We start from the raw sequence: 17,780 nt of genomic DNA, 5'->3' as shown, positions 1-17,780 counted from the left end.
GTCGAGCGGACTGCCGCTACATACGTGAGAGGCAGTGTCGACATCCTGTTAGTTGCCGTCCTTTCGCCAGGTGGTAATTGCGTCACTCGTCGCTGCATACACTGAGCGCGAACGTGATCAGTGGCACCACAACCTGCACAAGTTCTAGGTTGACCGTCGTACATAACGATCGCCCTGTATCCACAAATAGTGAGATATGACGGGATGTGTCTCTTCAACTCTATCTTGACCTGACGAACACCGTTCAAAACAGGGACTTTGAACGACAACCACTTTTCGGCAACATTGCTAATGACCTTACCATAGCTGTCCAAAGCAGCGTTGATGTGTTCCGCGGGTACTTCAAACGGTAGTTCGAATATTCGAACGGTGCGGACACCAAACCCTGCATGAGACACGAGAACCTCTCCAACATTCCCATCACAATGCTTAAACTTCAAACGACCACTACAAGAGTCAATGATTTGTTCACAGATTTCGGCAGATTTAAACTTTATATAGGCAGTGCTGCTAACTATCGATAAATGGACTCCAAGAATGTCATCAAAGGATCGTTTCAAAGCTTCCTCAATCCACGATTCTAATTCAAACGATTTTGGTCTTGCATAGTTTGAATCAAACACAAACTTCAAAGTATCCCGTCGTGTTAAGTGACTCATGTTGGAATCCTACACATAGTCCAAACAATAACACGTCACTGTGTACAGCAAAGGCGGCACTCACCACAACAGCCAGCAGCAGCGGCGACGTAAGCACCACACGTCCGCTCACCACGGCCGCCGAGGGCCGACTGCTAACGGGCCTCGGCAGATGCAGTTGCTCAGCCCTACGCTGGAATCAGGTGGCATGAAGCCATACACCATTCCTATGGTCGTCGTGTGTCTGCTTCCCTAGTCTATATTCTGCTGACGGTCACGAAACAGTAGCTATATTGCGAGCAGGACGGGAAACGGCCGCTCGGACAGCTCAAACTTGTCACGATTCGTGTGGAAAAAATTCCGTTCCGGTACCGGGAATCGAACCCGGGCCTCCTGGGTGAAAGCCAGGTATCCTAGCCACTAGACCACACCGGATGCGGCCGTTTCATTCGACCGTTCGTACGGTCGCTTGTCGCATTGTCGCTCTCTTTGCGAGCATCTTTGCACATACTGACTGGCAAGGCGCGCACCTCAAACGTCGCAGAGCAATGCTTTTGGCTTCATGCTCTGCTGGGAGAAGAGGAATAGGGAAGCTGTATGTAGCAATAACAGGAAGTAAACATTTTCCCGCTGAAGCGTTGAAACGTTGCGGATAACAAACAAGAAATAAGTTGGCGCCCTAGCAACAGCACCACCTTCAGTCACAGAAAATTAGATGCCCCGGGTGAGGATCGAACTCACGACCTTAAGATTATGAGACTTACGCGCTGCCTACTGCGCTACCGAGGCAGGCGATCGTTAGACCTTCTGGAATCTTGGTAAGTACCGAATACAAGTGGTAGAGAGTCTGCACTCCCTGGCTCATTTTTTCTGTTGCTACACGTGCATTCACGGCGCGGCAGGCAACTTGCGATGCTAGGCCGACGCCAGTATGTACAATAGCACGCAGGAGTCCAAACGAGCAGTCGTCCGCGCTGCATGATTGGTTCTTTCCACACGGAATCCCGCGGTTCATTCTCATGGCTCACGCAGTTCGAGTGCGAAAGACACGCAGCACCCCTACCGGAGAAAAAACAAAATGATGCATCGGCCGGGAATCGAACCCGGGCCGCCCGCGTGGCAGGCGAGCATTCTACCACTGAACCACCGATGCTCGGGCCAGCGGTACCTTCACGCTGCTTCCCGAGCAGATGTCTCAAGGGAAAGTGGGACTGCCGTCAAGCGCCGTAGCATTCTGTGGAGAAGATGCTGCAGACGCTGAATCCTGCACTGCACTGCTTAAAGATGCCGCCAGAACGCGGTCCTCTGCGTACTCTTGCGCCGCCGGCGCCGACTCTTGCCAAAGGATGCGAAATGTGCGCGGATACGCTGTCCGAATGCGTCTGGATGTGCTCCCCTAGCCTGCCTCGAAATGCGCCTGCCGGGTACGATCACCTTCGGCCGCTGCCGACAGGCGGGAAGCCGACTCAGCGCGGTGGCGGGGCGCTCGCTTGTGCGGTGGTGGTGTAATGGTCAGCATAGTTGCCTTCCAAGCAGTTGATCCGGGTTCGATTCCCGGCCACCGCAGCAGGCTTTTAATTTCGCGTATGAGTACTTTTGCCACGCGCTCTTAAACTATTGTTTTTTCGCCGTCTTACTCGCTGCATACCAGCCCTTAGTGTGTCTCGACTTGTCTCGACTTTGCTCAGCTGACGCGAGAGCTGACGCTCTCAAATCGGCCTATATCAAAACGACAAGCACGAGAAACGACTGAGAGAGGTAAGGAGAGGCGAGGCGAGGCGATGGACACACAGCACGCCCCCTTCATTTCACGGTGGCGTCTCCCTGGCCGAATCGGGCTGTAGCTCCGAAAACAAAGGAGAAACAAAAATAGGAAGTAAAACTGCCAATACTGCCCTGTGTTCCCATGCGCTCACCCGCCCAAGTACTGACAAGGGCCAAAGTTGTTACGCATCGGCAATCGGACATTTTCTTTCATTTTCTCTAACCAGTGTATTCAAGATATTATGGCCATTGCCGAGTGAATGCTGTAGTGCTTCCCGACGAGTCGGGTTCGGATCCTCTGTCAACTTCCACGCAGGGTGATGATCATTTGGTCATCACACTCGCCAGCTGAAATCGGCGCTGCCTTTTCGCAGTAGTAAAAGAGAAGTGGCCCGTGGGGGGATCGAACCCACGACCTTCGCGTTATTAGCACGACGCTCTAACCAACTGAGCTAACGGGCCTCGGCAGATGCAGTTGCTCAGCCCTACGCTGGAATCAGGTGGCATGAAGCCATACACCATTCCTATGGTCGTCGTGTGTCTGCTTCCCTAGTCTATATTCTGCTGACGGTCACGAAACAGTAGCTATATTGCGAGCAGGACGGGAAACGGCCGCTCGGACAGCTCAAACTTGTCACGATTCGTGTGGAAAAAATTCCGTTCCGGTACCGGGAATCGAACCCGGGCCTCCTGGGTGAAAGCCAGGTATCCTAGCCACTAGACCACACCGGATGCGGCCGTTTCATTCGACCGTTCGTACGGTCGCTTGTCGCATTGTCGCTCTCTTTGCGAGCATCTTTGCACATACTGACTGGCAAGGCGCGCACCTCAAACGTCGCAGAGCAATGCTTTTGGCTTCATGCTCTGCTGGGAGAAGAGGAATAGGGAAGCTGTATGTAGCAATAACAGGAAGTAAACATTTTCCCGCTGAAGCGTTGAAACGTTGCGGATAACAAACAAGAAATAAGTTGGCGCCCTAGCAACAGCACCACCTTCAGTCACAGAAAATTAGATGCCCCGGGTGAGGATCGAACTCACGACCTTAAGATTATGAGACTTACGCGCTGCCTACTGCGCTACCGAGGCAGGCGATCGTTAGACCTTCTGGAATCTTGGTAAGTACCGAATACAAGTGGTAGAGAGTCTGCACTCCCTGGCTCATTTTTTCTGTTGCTACACGTGCATTCACGGCGCGGCAGGCAACTTGCGATGCTAGGCCGACGCCAGTATGTACAATAGCACGCAGGAGTCCAAACGAGCAGTCGTCCGCGCTGCATGATTGGTTCTTTCCACACGGAATCCCGCGGTTCATTCTCATGGCTCACGCAGTTCGAGTGCGAAAGACACGCAGCACCCCTACCGGAGAAAAAACAAAATGATGCATCGGCCGGGAATCGAACCCGGGCCGCCCGCGTGGCAGGCGAGCATTCTACCACTGAACCACCGATGCTCGGGCCAGCGGTACCTTCACGCTGCTTCCCGAGCAGATGTCTCAAGGGAAAGTGGGACTGCCGTCAAGCGCCGTAGCATTCTGTGGAGAAGATGCTGCAGACGCTGAATCCTGCACTGCACTGCTTAAAGATGCCGCCAGAACGCGGTCCTCTGCGTACTCTTGCGCCGCCGGCGCCGACTCTTGCCAAAGGATGCGAAATGTGCGCGGATACGCTGTCCGAATGCGTCTGGATGTGCTCCCCTAGCCTGCCTCGAAATGCGCCTGCCGGGTACGATCACCTTCGGCCGCTGCCGACAGGCGGGAAGCCGACTCAGCGCGGTGGCGGGGCGCTCGCTTGTGCGGTGGTGGTGTAATGGTCAGCATAGTTGCCTTCCAAACAGTTGATCCGGGTTCGATTCCCGGCCACCGCAGCAGGCTTTTAATTTCGCGTATGAGTACTTTTGCCACGCGCTCTTAAACTATTGTTTTTTCGCCCTCTTACTCGCTGCATACCAGCCCTTAGTGTGTCTCGACTTGTCTCGACTTTGCTCAGCTGACGCGAGAGCTGACGCTCTCAAATCGGCCTATATCAAAACGACAAGCACGAGAAACGACTGAGAGAGGTAAGGAGAGGCGAGGCGAGGCGATGGACACACAGCACGCCCCCTTCATTTCACGGTGGCGTCTCCCTGGCCGAATCGGGCTGTAGCTCCGAAAACAAAGGAGAAACAAAAATAGGAAGTAAAACTGCCAATACTGCCCTGTGTTCCCATGCGCTCACCCGCCCAAGTACTGACAAGGGCCAAAGTTGTTACGCATCGGCAATCGGACATTTTCTTTCATTTTCTCTAACCAGTGTATTCAAGATATTATGGCCATTGCCGAGTGAATGCTGTAGTGCTTCCCGACGAGTCGGGTTCGGATCCTCTGTCAACTTCCACGCAGGGTGATGATCATTTGGTCATCACACTCGCCAGCTGAAATCGGCGCTGCCTTTTCGCAGTAGTAAAAGAGAAGTGGCCCGTGGGGGGATCGAACCCACGACCTTCGCGTTATTAGCACGACGCTCTAACCAACTGAGCTAACGGGCCTCGGCAGATGCAGTTGCTCAGCCCTACGCTGGAATCAGGTGGCATGAAGCCATACACCATTCCTATGGTCGTCGTGTGTCTGCTTCCCTAGTCTATATTCTGCTGACGGTCACGAAACAGTAGCTATATTGCGAGCAGGACGGGAAACGGCCGCTCGGACAGCTCAAACTTGTCACGATTCGTGTGGAAAAAATTCCGTTCCGGTACCGGGAATCGAACCCGGGCCTCCTGGGTGAAAGCCAGGTATCCTAGCCACTAGACCACACCGGATGCGGCCGTTTCATTCGACCGTTCGTACGGTCGCTTGTCGCATTGTCGCTCTCTTTGCGAGCATCTTTGCACATACTGACTGGCAAGGCGCGCACCTCAAACGTCGCAGAGCAATGCTTTTGGCTTCATGCTCTGCTGGGAGAAGAGGAATAGGGAAGCTGTATGTAGCAATAACAGGAAGTAAACATTTTCCCGCTGAAGCGTTGAAACGTTGCGGATAACAAACAAGAAATAAGTTGGCGCCCTAGCAACAGCACCACCTTCAGTCACAGAAAATTAGATGCCCCGGGTGAGGATCGAACTCACGACCTTAAGATTATGAGACTTACGCGCTGCCTACTGCGCTACCGAGGCAGGCGATCGTTAGACCTTCTGGAATCTTGGTAAGTACCGAATACAAGTGGTAGAGAGTCTGCACTCCCTGGCTCATTTTTTCTGTTGCTACACGTGCATTCACGGCGCGGCAGGCAACTTGCGATGCTAGGCCGACGCCAGTATGTACAATAGCACGCAGGAGTCCAAACGAGCAGTCGTCCGCGCTGCATGATTGGTTCTTTCCACACGGAATCCCGCGGTTCATTCTCATGGCTCACGCAGTTCGAGTGCGAAAGACACGCAGCACCCCTACCGGAGAAAAAACAAAATGATGCATCGGCCGGGAATCGAACCCGGGCCGCCCGCGTGGCAGGCGAGCATTCTACCACTGAACCACCGATGCTCGGGCCAGCGGTACCTTCACGCTGCTTCCCGAGCAGATGTCTCAAGGGAAAGTGGGACTGCCGTCAAGCGCCGTAGCATTCTGTGGAGAAGATGCTGCAGACGCTGAATCCTGCACTGCACTGCTTAAAGATGCCGCCAGAACGCGGTCCTCTGCGTACTCTTGCGCCGCCGGCGCCGACTCTTGCCAAAGGATGCGAAATGTGCGCGGATACGCTGTCCGAATGCGTCTGGATGTGCTCCCCTAGCCTGCCTCGAAATGCGCCTGCCGGGTACGATCACCTTCGGCCGCTGCCGACAGGCGGGAAGCCGACTCAGCGCGGTGGCGGGGCGCTCGCTTGTGCGGTGGTGGTGTAATGGTCAGCATAGTTGCCTTCCAAGCAGTTGATCCGGGTTCGATTCCCGGCCACCGCAGCAGGCTTTTAATTTCGCGTATGAGTACTTTTGCCACGCGCTCTTAAACTATTGTTTTTTCGCCCTCTTACTCGCTGCATACCAGCCCTTAGTGTGTCTCGACTTGTCTCGACTTTGCTCAGCTGACGCGAGAGCTGACGCTCTCAAATCGGCCTATATCAAAACGACAAGCACGAGAAACGACTGAGAGAGGTAAGGAGAGGCGAGGCGAGGCGATGGACACACAGCACGCCCCCTTCATTTCACGGTGGCGTCTCCCTGGCCGAATCGGGCTGTAGCTCCGAAAACAAAGGAGAAACAAAAATAGGAAGTAAAACTGCCAATACTGCCCTGTGTTCCCATGCGCTCACCCGCCCAAGTACTGACAAGGGCCAAAGTTGTTACGCATCGGCAATCGGACATTTTCTTTCATTTTCTCTAACCAGTGTATTCAAGATATTATGGCCATTGCCGAGTGAATGCTGTAGTGCTTCCCGACGAGTCGGGTTCGGATCCTCTGTCAACTTCCACGCAGGGTGATGATCATTTGGTCATCACACTCGCCAGCTGAAATCGGCGCTGCCTTTTCGCAGTAGTAAAAGAGAAGTGGCCCGTGGGGGGATCGAACCCACGACCTTCGCGTTATTAGCACGACGCTCTAACCAACTGAGCTAACGGGCCTCGGCAGATGCAGTTGCTCAGCCCTACGCTGGAATCAGGTGGCATGAAGCCATACACCATTCCTATGGTCGTCGTGTGTCTGCTTCCCTAGTCTATATTCTGCTGACGGTCACGAAACAGTAGCTATATTGCGAGCAGGACGGGAAACGGCCGCTCGGACAGCTCAAACTTGTCACGATTCGTGTGGAAAAAATTCCGTTCCGGTACCGGGAATCGAACCCGGGCCTCCTGGGTGAAAGCCAGGTATCCTAGCCACTAGACCACACCGGATGCGGCCGTTTCATTCGACCGTTCGTACGGTCGCTTGTCGCATTGTCGCTCTCTTTGCGAGCATCTTTGCACATACTGACTGGCAAGGCGCGCACCTCAAACGTCGCAGAGCAATGCTTTTGGCTTCATGCTCTGCTGGGAGAAGAGGAATAGGGAAGCTGTATGTAGCAATAACAGGAAGTAAACATTTTCCCGCTGAAGCGTTGAAACGTTGCGGATAACAAACAAGAAATAAGTTGGCGCCCTAGCAACAGCACCACCTTCAGTCACAGAAAATTAGATGCCCCGGGTGAGGATCGAACTCACGACCTTAAGATTATGAGACTTACGCGCTGCCTACTGCGCTACCGAGGCAGGCGATCGTTAGACCTTCTGGAATCTTGGTAAGTACCGAATACAAGTGGTAGAGAGTCTGCACTCCCTGGCTCATTTTTTCTGTTGCTACACGTGCATTCACGGCGCGGCAGGCAACTTGCGATGCTAGGCCGACGCCAGTATGTACAATAGCACGCAGGAGTCCAAACGAGCAGTCGTCCGCGCTGCATGATTGGTTCTTTCCACACGGAATCCCGCGGTTCATTCTCATGGCTCACGCAGTTCGAGTGCGAAAGACACGCAGCACCCCTACCGGAGAAAAAACAAAATGATGCATCGGCCGGGAATCGAACCCGGGCCGCCCGCGTGGCAGGCGAGCATTCTACCACTGAACCACCGATGCTCGGGCCAGCGGTACCTTCACGCTGCTTCCCGAGCAGATGTCTCAAGGGAAAGTGGGACTGCCGTCAAGCGCCGTAGCATTCTGTGGAGAAGATGCTGCAGACGCTGAATCCTGCACTGCACTGCTTAAAGATGCCGCCAGAACGCGGTCCTCTGCGTACTCTTGCGCCGCCGGCGCCGACTCTTGCCAAAGGATGCGAAATGTGCGCGGATACGCTGTCCGAATGCGTCTGGATGTGCTCCCCTAGCCTGCCTCGAAATGCGCCTGCCGGGTACGATCACCTTCGGCCGCTGCCGACAGGCGGGAAGCCGACTCAGCGCGGTGGCGGGGCGCTCGCTTGTGCGGTGGTGGTGTAATGGTCAGCATAGTTGCCTTCCAAGCAGTTGATCCGGGTTCGATTCCCGGCCACCGCAGCAGGCTTTTAATTTCGCGTATGAGTACTTTTGCCACGCGCTCTTAAACTATTGTTTTTTCGCCCTCTTACTCGCTGCATACCAGCCCTTAGTGTGTCTCGACTTGTCTCGACTTTGCTCAGCTGACGCGAGAGCTGACGCTCTCAAATCGGCCTATATCAAAACGACAAGCACGAGAAACGACTGAGAGAGGTAAGGAGAGGCGAGGCGAGGCGATGGACACACAGCACGCCCCCTTCATTTCACGGTGGCGTCTCCCTGGCCGAATCGGGCTGTAGCTCCGAAAACAAAGGAGAAACAAAAATAGGAAGTAAAACTGCCAATACTGCCCTGTGTTCCCATGCGCTCACCCGCCCAAGTACTGACAAGGGCCAAAGTTGTTACGCATCGGCAATCGGACATTTTCTTTCATTTTCTCTAACCAGTGTATTCAAGATATTATGGCCATTGCCGAGTGAATGCTGTAGTGCTTCCCGACGAGTCGGGTTCGGATCCTCTGTCAACTTCCACGCAGGGTGATGATCATTTGGTCATCACACTCGCCAGCTGAAATCGGCGCTGCCTTTTCGCAGTAGTAAAAGAGAAGTGGCCCGTGGGGGGATCGAACCCACGACCTTCGCGTTATTAGCACGACGCTCTAACCAACTGAGCTAACGGGCCTCGGCAGATGCAGTTGCTCAGCCCTACGCTGGAATCAGGTGGCATGAAGCCATACACCATTCCTATGGTCGTCGTGTGTCTGCTTCCCTAGTCTATATTCTGCTGACGGTCACGAAACAGTAGCTATATTGCGAGCAGGACGGGAAACGGCCGCTCGGACAGCTCAAACTTGTCACGATTCGTGTGGAAAAAATTCCGTTCCGGTACCGGGAATCGAACCCGGGCCTCCTGGGTGAAAGCCAGGTATCCTAGCCACTAGACCACACCGGATGCGGCCGTTTCATTCGACCGTTCGTACGGTCGCTTGTCGCATTGTCGCTCTCTTTGCGAGCATCTTTGCACATACTGACTGGCAAGGCGCGCACCTCAAACGTCGCAGAGCAATGCTTTTGGCTTCATGCTCTGCTGGGAGAAGAGGAATAGGGAAGCTGTATGTAGCAATAACAGGAAGTAAACATTTTCCCGCTGAAGCGTTGAAACGTTGCGGATAACAAACAAGAAATAAGTTGGCGCCCTAGCAACAGCACCACCTTCAGTCACAGAAAATTAGATGCCCCGGGTGAGGATCGAACTCACGACCTTAAGATTATGAGACTTACGCGCTGCCTACTGCGCTACCGAGGCAGGCGATCGTTAGACCTTCTGGAATCTTGGTAAGTACCGAATACAAGTGGTAGAGAGTCTGCACTCCCTGGCTCATTTTTTCTGTTGCTACACGTGCATTCACGGCGCGGCAGGCAACTTGCGATGCTAGGCCGACGCCAGTATGTACAATAGCACGCAGGAGTCCAAACGAGCAGTCGTCCGCGCTGCATGATTGGTTCTTTCCACACGGAATCCCGCGGTTCATTCTCATGGCTCACGCAGTTCGAGTGCGAAAGACACGCAGCACCCCTACCGGAGAAAAAACAAAATGATGCATCGGCCGGGAATCGAACCCGGGCCGCCCGCGTGGCAGGCGAGCATTCTACCACTGAACCACCGATGCTCGGGCCAGCGGTACCTCCACGCTGCTTCCCGAGCAGATGTCTCAAGGGAAAGTGGGACTGCCGTCAAGCGCCGTAGCATTCTGTGGAGAAGATGCTGCAGACGCTGAATCCTGCACTGCACTGCTTAAAGATGCCGCCAGAACGCGGTCCTCTGCGTACTCTTGCGCCGCCGGCGCCGACTCTTGCCAAAGGATGCGAAATGTGCGCGGATACGCTGTCCGAATGCGTCTGGATGTGCTCCCCTAGCCTGCCTCGAAATGCGCCTGCCGGGTACGATCACCTTCGGCCGCTGCCGACAGGCGGGAAGCCGACTCAGCGCGGTGGCGGGGCGCTCGCTTGTGCGGTGGTGGTGTAATGGTCAGCATAGTTGCCTTCCAAGCAGTTGATCCGGGTTCGATTCCCGGCCACCGCAGCAGGCTTTTAATTTCGCGTATGAGTACTTTTGCCACGCGCTCTTAAACTATTGTTTTTTCGCCCTCTTACTCGCTGCATACCAGCCCTTAGTGTGTCTCGACTTGTCTCGACTTTGCTCAGCTGACGCGAGAGCTGACGCTCTCAAATCGGCCTATATCAAAACGACAAGCACGAGAAACGACTGAGAGAGGTAAGGAGAGGCGAGGCGAGGCGATGGACACACAGCACGCCCCCTTCATTTCACGGTGGCGTCTCCCTGGCCGAATCGGGCTGTAGCTCCGAAAACAAAGGAGAAACAAAAATAGGAAGTAAAACTGCCAATACTGCCCTGTGTTCCCATGCGCTCACCCGCCCAAGTACTGACAAGGGCCAAAGTTGTTACGCATCGGCAATCGGACATTTTCTTTCATTTTCTCTAACCAGTGTATTCAAGATATTATGGCCATTGCCGAGTGAATGCTGTAGTGCTTCCCGACGAGTCGGGTTCGGATCCTCTGTCAACTTCCACGCAGGGTGATGATCATTTGGTCATCACACTCGCCAGCTGAAATCGGCGCTGCCTTTTCGCAGTAGTAAAAGAGAAGTGGCCCGTGGGGGGATCGAACCCACGACCTTCGCGTTATTAGCACGACGCTCTAACCAACTGAGCTAACGGGCCTCGGCAGATGCAGTTGCTCAGCCCTACGCTGGAATCAGGTGGCATGAAGCCATACACCATTCCTATGGTCGTCGTGTGTCTGCTTCCCTAGTCTATATTCTGCTGACGGTCACGAAACAGTAGCTATATTGCGAGCAGGACGGGAAACGGCCGCTCGGACAGCTCAAACTTGTCACGATTCGTGTGGAAAAAATTCCGTTCCGGTACCGGGAATCGAACCCGGGCCTCCTGGGTGAAAGCCAGGTATCCTAGCCACTAGACCACACCGGATGCGGCCGTTTCATTCGACCGTTCGTACGGTCGCTTGTCGCATTGTCGCTCTCTTTGCGAGCATCTTTGCACATACTGACTGGCAAGGCGCGCACCTCAAACGTCGCAGAGCAATGCTTTTGGCTTCATGCTCTGCTGGGAGAAGAGGAATAGGGAAGCTGTATGTAGCAATAACAGGAAGTAAACATTTTCCCGCTGAAGCGTTGAAACGTTGCGGATAACAAACAAGAAATAAGTTGGCGCCCTAGCAACAGCACCACCTTCAGTCACAGAAAATTAGATGCCCCGGGTGAGGATCGAACTCACGACCTTAAGATTATGAGACTTACGCGCTGCCTACTGCGCTACCGAGGCAGGCGATCGTTAGACCTTCTGGAATCTTGGTAAGTACCGAATACAAGTGGTAGAGAGTCTGCACTCCCTGGCTCATTTTTTCTGTTGCTACACGTGCATTCACGGCGCGGCAGGCAACTTGCGATGCTAGGCCGACGCCAGTATGTACAATAGCACGCAGGAGTCCAAACGAGCAGTCGTCCGCGCTGCATGATTGGTTCTTTCCACACGGAATCCCGCGGTTCATTCTCATGGCTCACGCAGTTCGAGTGCGAAAGACACGCAGCACCCCTACCGGAGAAAAAACAAAATGATGCATCGGCCGGGAATCGAACCCGGGCCGCCCGCGTGGCAGGCGAGCATTCTACCACTGAACCACCGATGCTCGGGCCAGCGGTACCTTCACGCTGCTTCCCGAGCAGATGTCTCAAGGGAAAGTGGGACTGCCGTCAAGCGCCGTAGCATTCTGTGGAGAAGATGCTGCAGACGCTGAATCCTGCACTGCACTGCTTAAAGATGCCGCCAGAACGCGGTCCTCTGCGTACTCTTGCGCCGCCGGCGCCGACTCTTGCCAAAGGATGCGAAATGTGCGCGGATACGCTGTCCGAATGCGTCTGGATGTGCTCCCCTAGCCTGCCTCGAAATGCGCCTGCCGGGTACGATCACCTTCGGCCGCTGCCGACAGGCGGGAAGCCGACTCAGCGCGGTGGCGGGGCGCTCGCTTGTGCGGTGGTGGTGTAATGGTCAGCATAGTTGCCTTCCAAGCAGTTGATCCGGGTTCGATTCCCGGCCACCGCAGCAGGCTTTTAATTTCGCGTATGAGTACTTTTGCCACGCGCTCTTAAACTATTGTTTTTTCGCCCTCTTACTCGCTGCATACCAGCCCTTAGTGTGTCTCGACTTGTCTCGACTTTGCTCAGCTGACGCGAGAGCTGACGCTCTCAAATCGGCCTATATCAAAACGACAAGCACGAGAAACGACTGAGAGAGGTAAGGAGAGGCGAGGCGAGGCGATGGACACACAGCACGCCCCCTTCATTTCACGGTGGCGTCTCCCTGGCCGAATCGGGCTGTAGCTCCGAAAACAAAGGAGAAACAAAAATAGGAAGTAAAACTGCCAATACTGCCCTGTGTTCCCATGCGCTCACCCGCCCAAGTACTGACAAGGGCCAAAGTTGTTACGCATCGGCAATCGGACATTTTCTTTCATTTTCTCTAACCAGTGTATTCAAGATATTATGGCCATTGCCGAGTGAATGCTGTAGTGCTTCCCGACGAGTCGGGTTCGGATCCTCTGTCAACTTCCACGCAGGGTGATGATCATTTGGTCATCACACTCGCCAGCTGAAATCGGCGCTGCCTTTTCGCAGTAGTAAAAGAGAAGTGGCCCGTGGGGGGATCGAACCCACGACCTTCGCGTTATTAGCACGACGCTCTAACCAACTGAGCTAACGGGCCTCGGCAGATGCAGTTGCTCAGCCCTACGCTGGAATCAGGTGGCATGAAGCCATACACCATTCCTATGGTCGTCGTGTGTCTGCTTCCCTAGTCTATATTCTGCTGACGGTCACGAAACAGTAGCTATATTGCGAGCAGGACGGGAAACGGCCGCTCGGACAGCTCAAACTTGTCACGATTCGTGTGGAAAAAATTCCGTTCCGGTACCGGGAATCGAACCCGGGCCTCCTGGGTGAAAGCCAGGTATCCTAGCCACTAGACCACACCGGATGCGGCCGTTTCATTCGACCGTTCGTACGGTCGCTTGTCGCATTGTCGCTCTCTTTGCGAGCATCTTTGCACATACTGACTGGCAAGGCGCGCACCTCAAACGTCGCAGAGCAATGCTTTTGGCTTCATGCTCTGCTGGGAGAAGAGGAATAGGGAAGCTGTATGTAGCAATAACAGGAAGTAAACATTTTCCCGCTGAAGCGTTGAAACGTTGCGGATAACAAACAAGAAATAAGTTGGCGCCCTAGCAACAGCACCACCTTCAGTCACAGAAAATTAGATGCCCCGGGTGAGGATCGAACTCACGACCTTAAGATTATGAGACTTACGCGCTGCCTACTGCGCTACCGAGGCAGGCGATCGTTAGACCTTCTGGAATCTTGGTAAGTACCGAATACAAGTGGTAGAGAGTCTGCACTCCCTGGCTCATTTTTTCTGTTGCTACACGTGCATTCACGGCGCGGCAGGCAACTTGCGATGCTAGGCCGACGCCAGTATGTACAATAGCACGCAGGAGTCCAAACGAGCAGTCGTCCGCGCTGCATGATTGGTTCTTTCCACACGGAATCCCGCGGTTCATTCTCATGGCTCACGCAGTTCGAGTGCGAAAGACACGCAGCACCCCTACCGGAGAAAAAACAAAATGATGCATCGGCCGGGAATCGAACCCGGGCCGCCCGCGTGGCAGGCGAGCATTCTACCACTGAACCACCGATGCTCGGGCCAGCGGTACCTTCACGCTGCTTCCCGAGCAGATGTCTCAAGGGAAAGTGGGACTGCCGTCAAGCGCCGTAGCATTCTGTGGAGAAGATGCTGCAGACGCTGAATCCTGCACTGCACTGCTTAAAGATGCCGCCAGAACGCGGTCCTCTGCGTACTCTTGCGCCGCCGGCGCCGACTCTTGCCAAAGGATGCGAAATGTGCGCGGATACGCTGTCCGAATGCGTCTGGATGTGCTCCCCTAGCCTGCCTCGAAATGCGCCTGCCGGGTACGATCACCTTCGGCCGCTGCCGACAGGCGGGAAGCCGACTCAGCGCGGTGGCGGGGCGCTCGCTTGTGCGGTGGTGGTGTAATGGTCAGCATAGTTGCCTTCCAAGCAGTTGATCCGGGTTCGATTCCCGGCCACCGCAGCAGGCTTTTAATTTCGCGTATGAGTACTTTTGCCACGCGCTCTTAAACTATTGTTTTTTCGCCCTCTTACTCGCTGCATACCAGCCCTTAGTGTGTCTCGACTTGTCTCGACTTTGCTCAGCTGACGCGAGAGCTGACGCTCTCAAATCGGCCTATATCAAAACGACAAGCACGAGAAACGACTGAGAGAGGTAAGGAGAGGCGAGGCGAGGCGATGGACACACAGCACGCCCCCTTCATTTCACGGTGGCGTCTCCCTGGCCGAATCGGGCTGTAGCTCCGAAAACAAAGGAGAAACAAAAATAGGAAGTAAAACTGCCAATACTGCCCTGTGTTCCCATGCGCTCACCCGCCCAAGTACTGACAAGGGCCAAAGTTGTTACGCATCGGCAATCGGACATTTTCTTTCATTTTCTCTAACCAGTGTATTCAAGATATTATGGCCATTGCCGAGTGAATGCTGTAGTGCTTCCCGACGAGTCGGGTTCGGATCCTCTGTCAACTTCCACGCAGGGTGATGATCATTTGGTCATCACACTCGCCAGCTGAAATCGGCGCTGCCTTTTCGCAGTAGTAAAAGAGAAGTGGCCCGTGGGGGGATCGAACCCACGACCTTCGCGTTATTAGCACGACGCTCTAACCAACTGAGCTAACGGGCCTCGGCAGATGCAGTTGCTCAGCCCTACGCTGGAATCAGGTGGCATGAAGCCATACACCATTCCTATGGTCGTCGTGTGTCTGCTTCCCTAGTCTATATTCTGCTGACGGTCACGAAACAGTAGCTATATTGCGAGCAGGACGGGAAACGGCCGCTCGGACAGCTCAAACTTGTCACGATTCGTGTGGAAAAAATTCCGTTCCGGTACCGGGAATCGAACCCGGGCCTCCTGGGTGAAAGCCAGGTATCCTAGCCACTAGACCACACCGGATGCGGCCGTTTCATTCGACCGTTCGTACGGTCGCTTGTCGCATTGTCGCTCTCTTTGCGAGCATCTTTGCACATACTGACTGGCAAGGCGCGCACCTCAAACGTCGCAGAGCAATGCTTTTGGCTTCATGCTCTGCTGGGAGAAGAGGAATAGGGAAGCTGTATGTAGCAATAACAGGAAGTAAACATTTTCCCGCTGAAGCGTTGAAACGTTGCGGATAACAAACAAGAAATAAGTTGGCGCCCTAGCAACAGCACCACCTTCAGTCACAGAAAATTAGATGCCCCGGGTGAGGATCGAACTCACGACCTTAAGATTATGAGACTTACGCGCTGCCTACTGCGCTACCGAGGCAGGCGATCGTTAGACCTTCTGGAATCTTGGTAAGTACCGAATACAAGTGGTAGAGAGTCTGCACTCCCTGGCTCATTTTTTCTGTTGCTACACGTGCATTCACGGCGCGGCAGGCAACTTGCGATGCTAGGCCGACGCCAGTATGTACAATAGCACGCAGGAGTCCAAACGAGCAGTCGTCCGCGCTGCATGATTGGTTCTTTCCACACGGAATCCCGCGGTTCATTCTCATGGCTCACGCAGTTCGAGTGCGAAAGACACGCAGCACCCCTACCGGAGAAAAAACAAAATGATGCATCGGCCGGGAATCGAACCCGGGCCGCCCGCGTGGCAGGCGAGCATTCTACCACTGAACCACCAATGCTCGGGCCAGCGGTACCTTCACGCTGCTTCCCGAGCAGATGTCTCAAGGGAAAGTGGGACTGCCGTCAAGCGCCGTAGCATTCTGTGGAGAAGATGCTGCAGACGCTGAATCCTGCACTGCACTGCTTAAAGATGCCGCCAGAACGCGGTCCTCTGCGTACTCTTGCGCCGCCGGCGCCGACTCTTGCCAAAGGATGCGAAATGTGCGCGGATACGCTGTCCGAATGCGTCTGGATGTGCTCCCCTAGCCTGCCTCGAAATGCGCCTGCCGGGTACGATCACCTTCGGCCGCTGCCGACAGGCGGGAAGCCGACTCAGCGCGGTGGCGGGGCGCTCGCTTGTGCGGTGGTGGTGTAATGGTCAGCATAGTTGCCTTCCAAGCAGTTGATCCGGGTTCGATTCCCGGCCACCGCAGCAGGCTTTTAATTTCGCGTATGAGTACTTTTGCCACGCGCTCTTAAACTATTGTTTTTTCGCCCTCTTACTCGCTGCATACCAGCCCTTAGTGTGTCTCGACTTGTCTCGACTTTGCTCAGCTGACGCGAGAGCTGACGCTCTCAAATCGGCCTATATCAAAACGACAAGCACGAGAAACGACTGAGAGAGGTAAGGAGAGGCGAGGCGAGGCGATGGACACACAGCACGCCCCCTTCATTTCACGGTGGCGTCTCCCTGGCCGAATCGGGCTGTAGCTCCGAAAACAAAGGAGAAACAAAAATAGGAAGTAAAACTGCCAATACTGCCCTGTGTTCCCATGCGCTCACCCGCCCAAGTACTGACAAGGGCCAAAGTTGTTACGCATCGGCAATCGGACATTTTCTCTAACCAGTGTATTCAAGATATTATGGCCATTGCCGAGTGAATGCTGTAGTGCTTCCCGACGAGTCGGGTTCGGATCCTCTGTCAACTTCCACGCAGGGTGATGATCATTTGGTCATCACACTCGCCAGCTGAAATCGGCGCTGCCTTTTCGCAGTAGTAAAAGAGAAGTGGCCCGTGGGGGGATCGAACCCACGACCTTCGCGTTATTAGCACGACGCTCTAACCAACTGAGCTAACGGGCCTCGGCAGATGCAGTTGCTCAGCCCTACGCTGGAATCAGGTGGCATGAAGCCATACACCATTCCTATGGTCGTCGTGTGTCTGCTTCCCTAGTCTATATTCTGCTGACGGTCACGAAACAGTAGCTATATTGCGAGCAGGACGGGAAACGGCCGCTCGGACAGCTCAAACTTGTCACGATTCGTGTGGAAAAAATTCCGTTCCGGTACCGGGAATCGAACCCGGGCCTCCTGGGTGAAAGCCAGGTATCCTAGCCACTAGACCACACCGGATGCGGCCGTTTCATTCGACCGTTCGTACGGTCGCTTGTCGCATTGTCGCTCTCTTTGCGAGCATCTTTGCACATACTGACTGGCAAGGCGCGCACCTCAAACGTCGCAGAGCAATGCTTTTGGCTTCATGCTCTGCTGGGAGAAGAGGAATAGGGAAGCTGTATGTAGCAATAACAGGAAGTAAACATTTTCCCGCTGAAGCGTTGAAACGTTGCGGATAACAAACAAG

The 17,780-nt window shown here is 54.3% G+C and overlaps 41 non-coding genes across 41 annotated transcripts; 8 read left to right on the top strand and 33 right to left on the bottom strand.

The window, feature by feature from the left end:
- Positions 1-1,001: 1,001 nt before the first annotated feature.
- Positions 1,002-1,073, bottom strand: Trnae-uuc. Its single transcript has one exon. It is a non-coding gene; the product is annotated as a tRNA-Glu (tRNA).
- Positions 1,074-1,354: 281 nt separating this feature from the next.
- On the bottom strand, positions 1,355-1,427 carry Trnam-cau. Its single transcript has one exon. It is a non-coding gene; the product is annotated as a tRNA-Met (tRNA).
- Positions 1,428-1,720: 293 nt separating this feature from the next.
- Trnag-gcc lies at positions 1,721-1,791 on the bottom strand. Its single transcript has one exon. It is a non-coding gene; the product is annotated as a tRNA-Gly (tRNA).
- Positions 1,792-2,132: 341 nt separating this feature from the next.
- Trnag-ucc lies at positions 2,133-2,204 on the top strand. Its single transcript has one exon. It is a non-coding gene; the product is annotated as a tRNA-Gly (tRNA).
- A 586-nt stretch (positions 2,205-2,790) lies between these two features.
- Positions 2,791-2,864, bottom strand: Trnai-aau. The gene has a single exon. It is a non-coding gene; the product is annotated as a tRNA-Ile (tRNA).
- A 198-nt stretch (positions 2,865-3,062) lies between these two features.
- Trnae-uuc lies at positions 3,063-3,134 on the bottom strand. The gene has a single exon. It is a non-coding gene; the product is annotated as a tRNA-Glu (tRNA).
- Positions 3,135-3,415: 281 nt separating this feature from the next.
- Positions 3,416-3,488, bottom strand: Trnam-cau. Its single transcript has one exon. It is a non-coding gene; the product is annotated as a tRNA-Met (tRNA).
- Positions 3,489-3,781: 293 nt separating this feature from the next.
- On the bottom strand, positions 3,782-3,852 carry Trnag-gcc. The gene has a single exon. It is a non-coding gene; the product is annotated as a tRNA-Gly (tRNA).
- A 341-nt stretch (positions 3,853-4,193) lies between these two features.
- Positions 4,194-4,265, top strand: Trnag-ucc. The gene has a single exon. It is a non-coding gene; the product is annotated as a tRNA-Gly (tRNA).
- A 586-nt stretch (positions 4,266-4,851) lies between these two features.
- On the bottom strand, positions 4,852-4,925 carry Trnai-aau. The gene has a single exon. It is a non-coding gene; the product is annotated as a tRNA-Ile (tRNA).
- Positions 4,926-5,123: 198 nt separating this feature from the next.
- Trnae-uuc lies at positions 5,124-5,195 on the bottom strand. Its single transcript has one exon. It is a non-coding gene; the product is annotated as a tRNA-Glu (tRNA).
- A 281-nt stretch (positions 5,196-5,476) lies between these two features.
- Trnam-cau lies at positions 5,477-5,549 on the bottom strand. Its single transcript has one exon. It is a non-coding gene; the product is annotated as a tRNA-Met (tRNA).
- Positions 5,550-5,842: 293 nt separating this feature from the next.
- Positions 5,843-5,913, bottom strand: Trnag-gcc. The gene has a single exon. It is a non-coding gene; the product is annotated as a tRNA-Gly (tRNA).
- Positions 5,914-6,254: 341 nt separating this feature from the next.
- On the top strand, positions 6,255-6,326 carry Trnag-ucc. Its single transcript has one exon. It is a non-coding gene; the product is annotated as a tRNA-Gly (tRNA).
- A 586-nt stretch (positions 6,327-6,912) lies between these two features.
- Positions 6,913-6,986, bottom strand: Trnai-aau. Its single transcript has one exon. It is a non-coding gene; the product is annotated as a tRNA-Ile (tRNA).
- A 198-nt stretch (positions 6,987-7,184) lies between these two features.
- Trnae-uuc lies at positions 7,185-7,256 on the bottom strand. The gene has a single exon. It is a non-coding gene; the product is annotated as a tRNA-Glu (tRNA).
- A 281-nt stretch (positions 7,257-7,537) lies between these two features.
- On the bottom strand, positions 7,538-7,610 carry Trnam-cau. The gene has a single exon. It is a non-coding gene; the product is annotated as a tRNA-Met (tRNA).
- A 293-nt stretch (positions 7,611-7,903) lies between these two features.
- On the bottom strand, positions 7,904-7,974 carry Trnag-gcc. The gene has a single exon. It is a non-coding gene; the product is annotated as a tRNA-Gly (tRNA).
- Positions 7,975-8,315: 341 nt separating this feature from the next.
- Positions 8,316-8,387, top strand: Trnag-ucc. The gene has a single exon. It is a non-coding gene; the product is annotated as a tRNA-Gly (tRNA).
- A 586-nt stretch (positions 8,388-8,973) lies between these two features.
- Positions 8,974-9,047, bottom strand: Trnai-aau. The gene has a single exon. It is a non-coding gene; the product is annotated as a tRNA-Ile (tRNA).
- Positions 9,048-9,245: 198 nt separating this feature from the next.
- Positions 9,246-9,317, bottom strand: Trnae-uuc. Its single transcript has one exon. It is a non-coding gene; the product is annotated as a tRNA-Glu (tRNA).
- A 281-nt stretch (positions 9,318-9,598) lies between these two features.
- On the bottom strand, positions 9,599-9,671 carry Trnam-cau. Its single transcript has one exon. It is a non-coding gene; the product is annotated as a tRNA-Met (tRNA).
- Positions 9,672-9,964: 293 nt separating this feature from the next.
- Trnag-gcc lies at positions 9,965-10,035 on the bottom strand. The gene has a single exon. It is a non-coding gene; the product is annotated as a tRNA-Gly (tRNA).
- A 341-nt stretch (positions 10,036-10,376) lies between these two features.
- On the top strand, positions 10,377-10,448 carry Trnag-ucc. Its single transcript has one exon. It is a non-coding gene; the product is annotated as a tRNA-Gly (tRNA).
- Positions 10,449-11,034: 586 nt separating this feature from the next.
- Positions 11,035-11,108, bottom strand: Trnai-aau. Its single transcript has one exon. It is a non-coding gene; the product is annotated as a tRNA-Ile (tRNA).
- Positions 11,109-11,306: 198 nt separating this feature from the next.
- On the bottom strand, positions 11,307-11,378 carry Trnae-uuc. The gene has a single exon. It is a non-coding gene; the product is annotated as a tRNA-Glu (tRNA).
- Positions 11,379-11,659: 281 nt separating this feature from the next.
- On the bottom strand, positions 11,660-11,732 carry Trnam-cau. Its single transcript has one exon. It is a non-coding gene; the product is annotated as a tRNA-Met (tRNA).
- A 293-nt stretch (positions 11,733-12,025) lies between these two features.
- On the bottom strand, positions 12,026-12,096 carry Trnag-gcc. The gene has a single exon. It is a non-coding gene; the product is annotated as a tRNA-Gly (tRNA).
- A 341-nt stretch (positions 12,097-12,437) lies between these two features.
- On the top strand, positions 12,438-12,509 carry Trnag-ucc. The gene has a single exon. It is a non-coding gene; the product is annotated as a tRNA-Gly (tRNA).
- Positions 12,510-13,095: 586 nt separating this feature from the next.
- Trnai-aau lies at positions 13,096-13,169 on the bottom strand. Its single transcript has one exon. It is a non-coding gene; the product is annotated as a tRNA-Ile (tRNA).
- A 198-nt stretch (positions 13,170-13,367) lies between these two features.
- Positions 13,368-13,439, bottom strand: Trnae-uuc. Its single transcript has one exon. It is a non-coding gene; the product is annotated as a tRNA-Glu (tRNA).
- Positions 13,440-13,720: 281 nt separating this feature from the next.
- Positions 13,721-13,793, bottom strand: Trnam-cau. Its single transcript has one exon. It is a non-coding gene; the product is annotated as a tRNA-Met (tRNA).
- Positions 13,794-14,086: 293 nt separating this feature from the next.
- Trnag-gcc lies at positions 14,087-14,157 on the bottom strand. The gene has a single exon. It is a non-coding gene; the product is annotated as a tRNA-Gly (tRNA).
- A 341-nt stretch (positions 14,158-14,498) lies between these two features.
- On the top strand, positions 14,499-14,570 carry Trnag-ucc. Its single transcript has one exon. It is a non-coding gene; the product is annotated as a tRNA-Gly (tRNA).
- A 586-nt stretch (positions 14,571-15,156) lies between these two features.
- On the bottom strand, positions 15,157-15,230 carry Trnai-aau. The gene has a single exon. It is a non-coding gene; the product is annotated as a tRNA-Ile (tRNA).
- A 198-nt stretch (positions 15,231-15,428) lies between these two features.
- Trnae-uuc lies at positions 15,429-15,500 on the bottom strand. The gene has a single exon. It is a non-coding gene; the product is annotated as a tRNA-Glu (tRNA).
- Positions 15,501-15,781: 281 nt separating this feature from the next.
- Positions 15,782-15,854, bottom strand: Trnam-cau. Its single transcript has one exon. It is a non-coding gene; the product is annotated as a tRNA-Met (tRNA).
- A 293-nt stretch (positions 15,855-16,147) lies between these two features.
- Trnag-gcc lies at positions 16,148-16,218 on the bottom strand. Its single transcript has one exon. It is a non-coding gene; the product is annotated as a tRNA-Gly (tRNA).
- A 341-nt stretch (positions 16,219-16,559) lies between these two features.
- Positions 16,560-16,631, top strand: Trnag-ucc. The gene has a single exon. It is a non-coding gene; the product is annotated as a tRNA-Gly (tRNA).
- A 576-nt stretch (positions 16,632-17,207) lies between these two features.
- On the bottom strand, positions 17,208-17,281 carry Trnai-aau. The gene has a single exon. It is a non-coding gene; the product is annotated as a tRNA-Ile (tRNA).
- Positions 17,282-17,479: 198 nt separating this feature from the next.
- On the bottom strand, positions 17,480-17,551 carry Trnae-uuc. The gene has a single exon. It is a non-coding gene; the product is annotated as a tRNA-Glu (tRNA).
- Between the last annotated feature and the right edge of the window lie 229 nt (positions 17,552-17,780).

This window comes from Schistocerca americana, unplaced genomic scaffold (genome assembly GCF_021461395.2).
Source record: "Schistocerca americana isolate TAMUIC-IGC-003095 unplaced genomic scaffold, iqSchAmer2.1 HiC_scaffold_241, whole genome shotgun sequence".
Lineage (NCBI taxonomy): Eukaryota > Metazoa > Arthropoda > Insecta > Orthoptera > Acrididae > Schistocerca > Schistocerca americana.
This window is presented reverse-complemented; position numbering and strand designations above follow the sequence as displayed.